Here is an 11,530-nt window from a genome sequence, read left to right as displayed (position 1 = left end):
AGAGTCTGTGATGTCATAGCCTGCTCTGTGATATCAGACCTCTGCACTGTGATGTCAGCCCTCTGCCCTGTGATGTCACAGAGGCAGTCTATGATGTCATAGCTGCTCAATGACCTCACATAACCCACTCTGTGATGTCATAGCCCACTCTATGACCTCATGTTACCAGATGATAAATTGTCTCCACCAGGTGAGCTGACACCTGGAGCTTGTTCTCCAAAAGCCCAGGCCTATGGAAACCACACAATGCCCATTGTGTGAGAAGGGGATCTGGAAGTTAACCAGCCTCAGTGTCCTGCCAGCTCAGCCAGGCCCACAGGAACATTGGGGTCCACGACCACCAGGGACCACCAGAGAGACCCCCAGGACTAAAGGGCATGGGTAAAGGGGAGGGGAAATGTGTTAATGATTTTGGGGAAATGATTATCACATGTGTGAAATAGAAGAAGAAAATCACCAGATTTGCAGATGACACCAAGCTGGGTGAGAGTGTGGATCTGCTGGAGGGTAGGAGGGCTCTGCACAGGGCCCTGGACAGGCTGGATCCGGGGCCCAAATCCAACAAGGTGAGGTTTAACAAGTCCAAGTGCTGGGTCCTGCACTTTGGCCACAACAACCCCTGCAGCACTACAGGCTGGGGACAGAGTGGCTGGAGAGCAGCCAGGCAGAGAGAGACCTGCAGGGACTGATGGACAGCAGGCTGGACATGAGGCAGCAGTGTGCCCAGGTGGCCAAGAAGGCCAATGGCTCCTGGCCTGGATCAGGAATGGTGTGGCCAGCAGGAGCAGGGCAGTGATTCTTCCCCTGTGCTCAGCACTTCTTGGGCAGCACCTCGAGTGCTGTGTCCAGTTCTGGACCCCCAATTTAGGAAGGACATGGGGAGGGGCTGGAGCGGATCCAGAGGAGGGCAACAAGGCTGGGGAGGGGTCTGGAGCACAAGTCCTGTGAGGAGTGGCTGAGGGAGCTGGGGTTGTTTATCCTGGAGAAGAGGAGGCTCAAGGGAGACAAGGCAGTGTCAGGGCACGGGTTGGATTGGATGATCTCCAAGGTCTTTTCCAACATTGCTGATTCTGTGATTCTCTGAAACCACCCTTGGAGCAGTTGCAGGATGAGCCCTGGGCCTCCTCTTCAGAAGCTCCAGCAGCCCAGGTCCCTCAGCTTCTCCTGCCAGCCCCAAAGCCCATCCTGTCAGTCCTGCAGAGCCTCTGCAGCTCCTCCTCATTGCCCAGAACAGGGAGCCCCAGAGCCAGACACAGCAGCCCAGATGTGCCCCCCTGGCCTGTGGTGCTGATGGCAGGGGAGCAGCAGGAGGTACTGCTGGAGATTGCAGACAATTCCTGCAGCACTTGTAGGATGATCCTGCTCCCCAAGGGATGTTCCCATGGTGCCAAGTCAGGAACTGCAATGGGGAGTGGGGCCAGAGAGGGAAGGGCAAACAGGGATGGGCTGTTTGCAGGGGAGGGAACAGGAGTGGGCAAACGGAAGAAATTTGTAGCAGGAAGAGTAAGGAAAGCAAAGGTGAAGCCAAGGAAATGCTCAGGGCAGTTTGGGGTTGCCTGCCAGGCAGCCCTGGCTCTGAGCAACAGCATCTGCAGTGGGACAGGAAGCTCCCAGCTGATGGGAACAAACTTTCTGGCTGACTGCAGAGGCCAGGACAAAGCTGAGGGGTTTCCCTGGGGTCCCCCAGCCCTTGCTGGCCCCAGGGGCTGATGGCATTTGTGCTCCCTCAGGTTCATGTCCCCACACCAACAGCATGGGGGTGCTCCCCCTGCTCTGTGCAATGCAAACAGGGGCTCCTGAGCCAGTGCTGCCGTGTCTGTGCCTGCAAGGATGGGGCACCTGTGTGAGCTGGGGGAGAGGCCAGGGCTGCAGAGGGGGGATGTTGTTGGCAGCTCCAGGAGGACGCTCTGGGACGCTGCCCTGGGCTGTCCAGTGCACTGGGGATGGATCAGCCCCTGCTCTGCTGCTCCTTCCCATCTCCCCCAGGGCCCTTGCAGAGCACCAGCCATGCTGTTTGCCCCCAGCCTGCCCACGGCCACCCTGGGGCTGCTCAGGGGGTTTTCTGTGCTCAGCATTGGCCTGGCCGTGTTCTTGAGAGAGCCTGGGCAAGGAGCCTGGAGCCCCCAGGGCCTGGCCTGAGGTGTCAGCGCTGCCCCAGCAGTGCCCATGGCCTGTCCCTGCTGCAGCCCTGGCACTGCCACCCCCAGGGCTGTGCCCGGCCCCGAGAGCACTCAGGCCCTACAGCAACACCAGGGCCACCAGGGCAGCGGGGCAGGGCCACGGGAGCAGCGCTGGCAACACCAAGTGCTGCTGCTGCTGGGCACAGCTGCTGTGCCAGCACTGATCTGCCCCTAGCTCTGCACACAGACATTGCTGCTGCAGCTCCAGAGAAGTCAACACAAGGGCATCTCTGCAGAAAACTCTGCTGGGAGATCCTTTAGTTCCTTTAAAGCCACCTAAAGTGCAGCCCCGCATTGGAACAGTCTTTGGCCAAAGGGAAGGTGGAGAGAAATGAAATGAGAAATGGCACAAAGAATGACATTTATTTTTGGACAATATGAAAAAAGTAAAACAAAGAAAAATTACATCAGAAATGAAACCAACAAGAAGTATCAAAGATGACTTTTATTACAAGTGATTTGCAGAAACTGGCCAGCAGTTTAATGTTTCTGAAAGCAGCCAGAAATCATTCTCCACACTGCAGCCTTGAGCTCCTGGTTCCTCAGGCTGTAGATGAGGGGGTTCAGGGCTGGAGGCACCAGCGAGTATAGAACTGACAGGGCCAGATCCAGGGATGGGGAGGAAATGGAGGGTGGCTTCAGGTGAGCAAATATGGCAGTGCTGGTGAACAGGGAGACCACAGCCAAGTGAGGGAGGCAGGTGGAAAAGGCTTTGTGCCGTCCCTGCTCAGAGGGGATCCTCAGCACTGAAGATCTGCACATAGGAGAAAACAATGAACACAAAACAACCAATGGCTAAACAGGCACTAACTGCAATGAGTCCAAGTTCCTTGTGCTTTGAATATGAGCAGGAGAGCTTGAGGACCTGGGGGACTTCACAGAAGAACTGGCCCAGGGCATTGCCATGGCACAGGGGCAGGGAAAATGTATTGGCCGTGTGCATCAGTGAATAGAGAAAGGCACTGGCCCAGGCAGCTGCTGCCATGTGGGCACAAGCTCTGCTGCCCAGGAGGGTCCCGTGGTGCAGGGGTTTGCAGATGGACACGTAGCGGTCGTAGCACATGATGGTCAGGAGGGAAAACTCTGCTGAGATGAAGAACATAAATAAAAAAGAGCTGTGCAGCACATCCTGAGTAGGAGATGGTCCTGGTGTCCCAGAGGGAATTGTGCATGGCTTTGGGGACAGTGGTGCAGATGGAGCCCAGGTCGCTGAGGGCCAGGTTGAGCAGGAAGAAGAACATGGGCGTGTGCAGGTGGTGGCCGCAGGCTACGGCGCTGATGATGAGGCCGTTGCCCAGGAGGGCAGCCAGGGAGATGCCCAGCAAGAGGCAGAAGTGCAGGAGCTGCAGCTGCCGCGTGTCTGCCAGTGCCAGCAGGAGGAAGTGGCTGATGGAGCTGCTGTTGGACATTTACGGTGCCTTGACATGGGGATCTGTATAAAAAGGAATCATGGAATAGTTGGGCTTGGAGAAGATTTTAAATATCCCAGCACAGCTGGGGACAACTTTACCCCCACTGCCTGCTCAGGGCTCTGCTGCCTGGAGCTGTCCCTGCCAGCAGCTGCTTCCCTGTGCCCAGGGCTGGGCTCTGCCAGTGCTGCCAGGGCCCAGCCCAGCCCTGGGGACTCAGCTCTGCCCTGCAAACCCCTCCCAGCTCTGGCACTGCCCAGGGGCAGCTCTGGCTCTGCAGGCTCTGATGGCAAAGTCAGATCTACCATGAGGAGGCTGGAAAAGCAACACTGATGCTGCCTCTAAGGGGCCCTGTGCTGATTTCTGTCACTGCCTGGTTTACTCAGATCTGCGATATATTTTTTTTATTTTCAACCTGAACTGAGAGATAAATATCTTTGGGCAATTTCCCATCCAGGCAACCCAGAGCAGTAGATAAAGAAAGCAGGATTTTTGCTTTTATGCAGCCCCTCCCTTGCTGTGCTCCCTGTATAATCTACATGGAAATGTTCTGCAGTTAAATGCCATGATGGGAGCAGTCCTGAACAATGCAGCATCCTCCCCACAGAAGGAGAAGCCTTACCAGCTGTATCTTCCCACCCAGATCTTGTCCCCCAGGGCTGGGAGCAGCTCCCGGGCCGGCTGAGAGCTGTCCCTGGCAGGCAGCAGAGTCCCTGCCCCAGCACAGCGCCCTGGGCTGCAAGACCCTGCTCTGCAGGACAGCCCTGGGCACCCCTGGCTGCTCTGCACAAGAGAGAATCAGAGAATGTACTCACAGAGTCTGCAGGCATTGGGATGTTGCAGCTTTAGGAGATGGCTCCAGGAGCTGAAGCTGCATTGTCCTGCAGCCAGAGGTTCCTGTGCCAAGGGCTGGCAGTGATTGTGCCCCAGGCACTTCTCAGCACCTTCCCAGCCCTGACTGATTGAAGCTCTCTGTGCCTCTGTGCTACGCTTGGGGTAGCTGCAGGCAGTGCCCCAGCCCTACTGGGCTGGGAAAAAACCTGCTCATCAAGAGAAATGTGCTTTTGAAGCTCTTCTTGGTTACCAGGAGCTGCCTCTGGGCCAGGAGCCCAGCCCAGCTCAGCAGCACAGACACAGCACAAGGACTTTAATGACCTTCTGGGGCTTTGTGCTCAGGCTCCTGACAGGGAGCTGAAGAAACCTCTCCAGAACTCCAAGTCAGAATCCAACTCCAAAGTTTCTCTCACTTTTAATGGGTCCCACTGAGGGACACAACTGAGAAAGTGTCCCCAGGCCCCAGGCAGAGCAGAGAACTGGAGGTACTGATGACAGGTAGGGACAAAGAGAAGCCAAGTCTTGGTGCCCTGGGGCACAGCAGGGTCTGTGCCACCAAGGGCTGGGAGGAGACACCTTGTCCTGAGGCACTGGGGCCTCCTGGCACAGCCCCAGCCAGGCTGGGCACTGTCAGCCCCTTGTCCTGCCCTCAGCATCCCCCCCTAGCCCACATCCCAGTGGCCTCAGGGATCTGCTGGAAGGAGTCCCTGGGGAGCCTTGCTCAGCAATGGCCCTGGGGGCTCCTGAATGCTCCCAGGGACTGCAGGGTTTTCAAAGGACTTTGGGTTTGGTTTTTGCCTGGGAGTCTCTGAGAGGTGTGAGCAATCATGGCCTCCAATTACCTGCTGTAATTAGTCCCTGGAGAGGCTTTGTCAGTAACAACACTCAGTGGGGCTCATTAATGCTTCAAGGTACTTCAGTTCTTTTAAGGTACTTGGTGTTTCCCTTTGGATACAGACTCTGTGAGAGGTTTGTGCAATCATGGCCCCAATTATCTGCTTTAATGAGTCCCTGGAGAGCTTTGTACTGACACTCAGTGGGGCTCATTAATACTTTGAGACACTCAAGGTGTTTAAGGTACTTTGGAATTTCCTTCCCACACTGAGTCTCTGAGAAGTTTTTGTGCAGTCCTGGCCTCCAATTCTCTCCTCCAAGGAGCCCATGAGGAGCCTGTGTTGGGTATGGACCTCAGTGGGACCCATTCATGCCTCGAGACACTTTGGGTGTTTTTTCTGCCTTTGGCTCCTGGAATGGTTTGTGCAATCTCCTCTCAGGCCCTGAGGCTCCAGGGCTCAGCTCCAAATGCACAGTGAGGCTCATTAGGATCAAAGAAGTCCTGACAAACCATGGCTCTGCCTTGATTTCCCTCTGCTCCTGTGCAGTTCATCAGGAAAGTTTCTGTAGTGGTTTTGGCCAATGCATCAATAAGTGTGGTGGGTTCAGAGCTGGCTAATTAGCAGTGCACTCACTGGAATATCCTTGCTCATTTCCTTTGTGAGATAGGAGTAGGACAAATGCCAAGTAGGCTCAGAACTTTAAAAGGATATAAAGAAAATGTTCTTAACAGTAGCTAAAAGAGCAATAAGAATCAGAACAAAACTTCCAGAAGACTTCTCTCCCTACAACCTTTTCTTTCTTACTGACAATGCAAGGAGACAAAACCTAAAATTTTCAGTCAGTTTACCACCTCTACAATATTCTTTTTTTTAGTTCACTTAAGGAGAGAAGTTCCTCTTGTAAATGTTGTAGAGATTTCTCCACAAGAAAACTGTTCTCTCAGGGCTTTTAATTTCCATGAATAGCAGCCACCTGGAAAAATTAGTCAAGTCCCTCCCATTTTTCATAGCTTTTCCCACAGCTGTGTTTATGGGCCATGTCAACTTGTGGGGTATTAGTTTAAACATGAGCTGTTTAAGAGCAGAGGTTCTCTTCATCTATTTCTGAAATCATTTTCATCTTTGAGAAGAGAGGTCTTGTCTCCCCGAAGGCACAGGGTCTCATCACTCTGCTCTCTCTCTGTACAAACTTCTCATGGGATCACAGCTACTTCAACATTTGCTTACTTTAGCATGAAGGCCTTTGCTGAACAAGTCATCTCCCCATACTTTTCATGCATCATAGTGAAAAAGAGAGTCTGATGGATCAATTACATCGTTCTCCATAGCATTACAAGAGGATTTTAGCCCCAAGATCAAGGCATCTCCTCATCCCTCCCATCTGGGGCTCAGCTTCCTCTTCACGGACCTCGGTGTGTTCACGTTGCCCCTCTCTGTGCCTGCACTTTGTCCTTTTCTCTCACTCGAGGGAGGATGGAAGCACTGACAGAGTTCATATCTCACCCGGGGCCTGCAGATGGTTCCGTGACCCCGGCCGGGCTCGGTCCTTGGGCCGGAGCTGTTTTACCATGGAGGTTTCTGCAGCGGCTGTGCTGGGGCTGTGTCAGGATGGGCCGCGCTGGGGCAGGGCCAGGATCTCAGCAGCCAGGCCAGAACACAGCAGCAGCACGGCCGGGGGCCGATGGCTTCTCCTCCCCCTGCCCGGGGGTTGTGGGTGAACCCCAACGGTGGCAGAACCTTGGCCGAGCCGGCCCGGCCCGGGGCTGCTCCTGGGGCCCGGCGGATCCTGGCTCGGCCCGGGCTGGCGGCGGGGCAGGGCTCAGCAGTGCCCAGATGTTGGAACTGCAGCCATGGCCCGGCCCGGCCTCGGCCCCGCGGCCTCCCCTGCCCTGCCCGGCAGCCGATGGGGCCTGGCGGGGTCCCTGGGAAGGGGCCCGGCCCCACGGCAGGAGCCGCCTGGGCTGCCCTGGCTGGGACGGGGCTGGGTCAGCCTTGTTACCTCTGTGCCAGCCAGAAGGGAAAGAGACCCTCCCAGGCTTTTTCATCTTTACCATGTGTCTTCACAGGGCCGTGTACAGTTTCCTTAGTGGTTTAACAGATTGTCAGTTCTCAAACCTAATTACTGATTGGTTTTTTCATTGGAGGAAACTGCTTCTCTTAGAACATCACTTCTGTGATGCAAAACCACCAAACAGCACAGAGCACAGAGTTCCATTGTCCATATATAGTGGTCACGTGCCTGATGTTATCAGTTAAAAAGGGTTACCCATTTTTTTAAAAAAGGTTGTAGGAATACAAGTTTAATCAGTAGTGGCAGAAGAGAGTTCTTTGTTAGCTTCATGTTGTAATGACCTATTAAGAGTAGGTCCTTAACTCTCTATTGTTGAGAATTCCCCTTTTTGTATCAGTACCACCCTGCCTGGGCCAGGTGGATGGCCCTTCTCAGCCAGTGAAAGGAAGGGACATCAGAGGACATGCAAAATAACCTCAGACTCAGCATGCCATGGGAAGGACCCCCACCACACTTACCGAAAAAAACCCCAAAAGCGAAGAGCCAATACAGAATTAGGAGATCAAAGTGATGTCTAGACATGAGGACAAAGGTCCAGAGCCTGCAGAGACACTGAGAACCTTTGTTGCCCCTAGCCCCAGACTAAAAGGACCTTGGCTAGAGCCAGTGCCCTAGACAGGAAACCCAAAAAGCAGAATTAGGGGAATATCCCCACTGCTTTTGTGGGGACAGGACCCCCAGCTCTGCCCCCTAGTCGACGAAGCTGCATTTTCCTCCTCCTCCAAGCCACTCCTGGGAGCGACAAAGGTGTGACCGCAGACCCATCTTACCTCCCAACCTGAGCTGATCGTTTTTAATAAAGGCACTGAAAAGGAGAAAGATCTCCTGCCCTATTTATTTCAGTGCTGGTCTCTCCCTGCTGGATGCTGTGGATGAACTCACGAACGAGCTGTAGGAGAAGGGCAAGAAGCCGGGGATGTTGCATGGACTGCTCCACACACGGTGCTCGGCTGAGCAGGGACAGCAGGCCCAACCCAGCTGGGGATGGCTGCAGGTACCTGAGCTGTGCTGCGGAAGCGGCCACGGCTGGATTCCTGCTCTCCCGTGCGCTCCAGGGCTGCATCTGGCAAAGAGCAAGCACAGCCAGAGCGGAGGGGCTGCGGGAGAGGCCGGAGAACACAGCCCAGCCCTGCGCTTCCCAGGCAGGGAGACCCCCGGGATGCCCCAGGGGGATGGAGCACAGCCACTGCGGGGTGTCTGCCCGGCCCCTCTTCCGTCCTGTCTGTGGGCATGTCCCCAGGGCATGGGATGGCATGGGGTGGGACCAAGTTGGCTGCAGGCTCCAGCCCTGCGGCCCAGCTCTGCCACTCACCCTCCTGTGGTGGCTGGAACGGCACCACCTCTTCAGCCTCCTGTGCTGGGGCAGCTCCAGGGCCTTCTTCCTCCTCCTCCTCCTCGTCCAGCCAGGCCAGCTTGGGCACTCTCGGGGGTCTCTGTTCCATGTCACTGACTGGAGATACTTGCAGGAGAGATGTCCTGGAAAAGCCCCGGGGCGCCAATTCCCACGCTCTGCCCTTGAGGGCAGCTGCAGAACAGAAGCCTCAGAAGGCCACAGGTCAGTGAGTCCTGTGCTCGGGCCTCGAGCTCAGCCTCAGGAACAAGGCCATGGAAAAGCTCCGGGTCAGACGGGAACGAGTGGCTGTGCGGGGGCTCCTCACGGCACCGCTCTGTCCCGTTCTGCGCCGTTGCGTGTTCCAAGCACCCGGGCAAGCTTCTATTTCCCACGTGTCACAAAGGGCCCTTGGACACCGGCTTCCATTTCGTGCCACGGTGACCGTGCTGCAGTGTGCCACCCAGGGCCCTTGCACACACTGCCACCTGCCCTGGGGCTGCCCCCAGCCTACCCAAAGTGGCCCAGGCTGGAAGGAATCCCTTGCCCCAGGGGTCTAAGACAACCCAACAGGATCTTTAGGAAGGGCTCAGACCATCAGCAAACGCTGCCCTGCTCTGCGGGCTCAGTCCTATTCCCATAGCTTTCCCTGAGAGCATTTTAATTTCTAAATTATAATCATTTGAAGGGAGGGGATTTACATTTTCCATTTCAGAGAAGGCTTCTGCCTTCCTTAGCGGACACCTGTCTTTTCAAACCAAGACAATTGTTTCTCATCTTGCAGATGTGCAGTTGCTGGGGAGCCCCCTTTTACACCAGGGACCTGGAGAACCATTCCCGGCAATTGGGAAAATCCTAGGTGCTCCATCCACCCATAGATGACGTCTCCAAATTGCCCCAAAAGTGGCTCCAGCTTTTATAGGCCAAGTGACTTGATGATATTTTTAGCCCAGAAAGCCCTGCAGCTGATGGCACACTTCACAATCAGCTGGGACACAGCTAGGCCAAAGGCCAGACCTCTGCTGGGAGGCTTTCTCCTCAAACACCTTTCAAACAAACCCCCATTCAATTCCGTTGGGAAAGTTTCTTCAAATGATACATTTCTGGCACATAACTACACAGGGTTGTGTGAAAGATTCTAAAGCAGCTGCTTTGAAGTCAAAGAGCCAGCATTACAAGTCCTTGTCATCTGTTTGTCACTAATTCACACTTTGGGGGATTTGAAGGAGTTAGGAAGGAGCTAGCGAGCGGACCTCTGAGTTTTTTAGATGATGCCATTTCTTTTCCTTATCTTCTACATAGACAGGAAGAGTGAGTTTGGCTCCCATCTCCACCGCACGGCTCACAAGGCTGCAAGACTTCTAGTTACAAGAGCTTTTAAAGATTTGTTGGCCAATAAGACACTGCCAACAAGGATACCTATGTTTTGGACCCAATCCTTCAATATTTCCTCCTATGGACTCATGCTACAGTGTCAGCTTCCTTAGCCAACCAACCATGTTATGACGTAGAAACCTACGGCACTGCATCCTAAGCTTCTTGTTTACCATTGTAACTACTTTTAGTTTTCTAGATCTTGAACTACACAACTCTAAACTTTCCTCCACTTCAACTTTCCTCCACATGTCTCTACTATAAACTATAAATCCACATTCTCGCTTCTAGCACCTATGTTTGGAAGCCCTTTCCAAGGTCTCAGGTAAAATCCTGTGTTTAATTCTAAGCTCTGCTGACAAGACCAAAGGTCTGAAAATTCCCTGCGTTTTGGTTTCCAACAACACTGTTAGTGTTGTTTCCAACAACTGCTGTTAGTTCCAGAGCACCCAGGATCCATCTTGCAAGTCAGCTCCAGCAGGAACAAGGCAGCTGCCAAGGGGCTGCTTATGGCCTCTGACACCCAATTGCTCAGGGCTTCCCGGTGCCCCAGCCCCTCAGGGTCTTGCTTAGCCTGGCCAAGCTGCCCGGCAGCAGCGCCGCAGCCCCACAGCAGCTCCAGAGGAGCCCCAGCCAGAGGCACCTCAGAGCCCTCAGCAACGCAGGCAGCAGCACACGGGCAGGAGGACACGGATGGCGCTTCCTGCCTGGCACAGGGCTTGTGGCCATCTCCAGGCACTGTTCTCACAGGGATCCCCGCAGCTCCAGCCCCTGCCCAGCCGCTCTGCCGGCAGCACAAAGGCTTCAGCGGAACCACCAAAGGCCAAGGGGCTTCTGGGCATTTTCCCTGCGGCACTGTACGCCTGGGCAGGATGCTAAATACAAGAACCCTTTTCCCTGCTTCCCCTATGCCCTGCTGATCCTGGGCAGTAAAGAAAAGCTCCTGAGAGTCCATATATTATAACACATTTTATATTTACATAGAATAAAAAGGAAGGGAAGAAAAAAAATCATAAAGAAAAAGAAAATCCCCAATGGCTAAGGTTGCCCCAGCAAAGAGAGCCTCCTGGATTCAGCTCTCTACAGAGCTCCAGCAGTGCAGCCAGCCAAGCCGCAACAGACGAGGCCGAGGCCCAGTCATCCATGCCCTGCGCAGCTGATCTTGCAGCCTCTGGAAGATGGAATATTGCCCACTCGCTGTTGCTCGGAGGACATGCAGTGTTTCAAGTGCCAGCTCTGACACGGCACTGCTCATGTCCTCAGTCAGGCGTTCGAGGGCTGCAAGAGAGAGGAACAGAGCCACGGTCAGATGCCGGATCTGTGGGGAGCCAAGGAGAGCCCCGTGCCAGGGCCACGGCAGCTGACTCTTGTCATGGCCAGGAGGGAGCAGGGACCGAGGGGATCAGCCCGAAGCTGCCGGCGATGAATGGCACATGTGGCCCTGAAATCTCTGCGTGCTCTGCCCATGGGCGCAGAGCCCTCTGAAGCTGGGGCAG

At 54.6% G+C, this 11,530-nt stretch overlaps 1 pseudogene; it reads right to left on the bottom strand.

Moving 5' to 3' along the window:
* Positions 1-287: 287 nt before the first annotated feature.
* LOC132334644 (olfactory receptor 14J1-like) lies at positions 288-3,526 on the bottom strand (annotated as a pseudogene).
* Positions 3,527-11,530: the final 8,004 nt, after the last annotated feature.

Source organism: Haemorhous mexicanus, chromosome 16, assembly GCF_027477595.1.
Source record: "Haemorhous mexicanus isolate bHaeMex1 chromosome 16, bHaeMex1.pri, whole genome shotgun sequence".
Taxonomy (NCBI): Eukaryota; Metazoa; Chordata; class Aves; order Passeriformes; family Fringillidae; genus Haemorhous; species Haemorhous mexicanus.
Note: the sequence above shows the minus strand (reverse complement) of the source record. Positions and strands in the feature narration are given on the sequence as shown.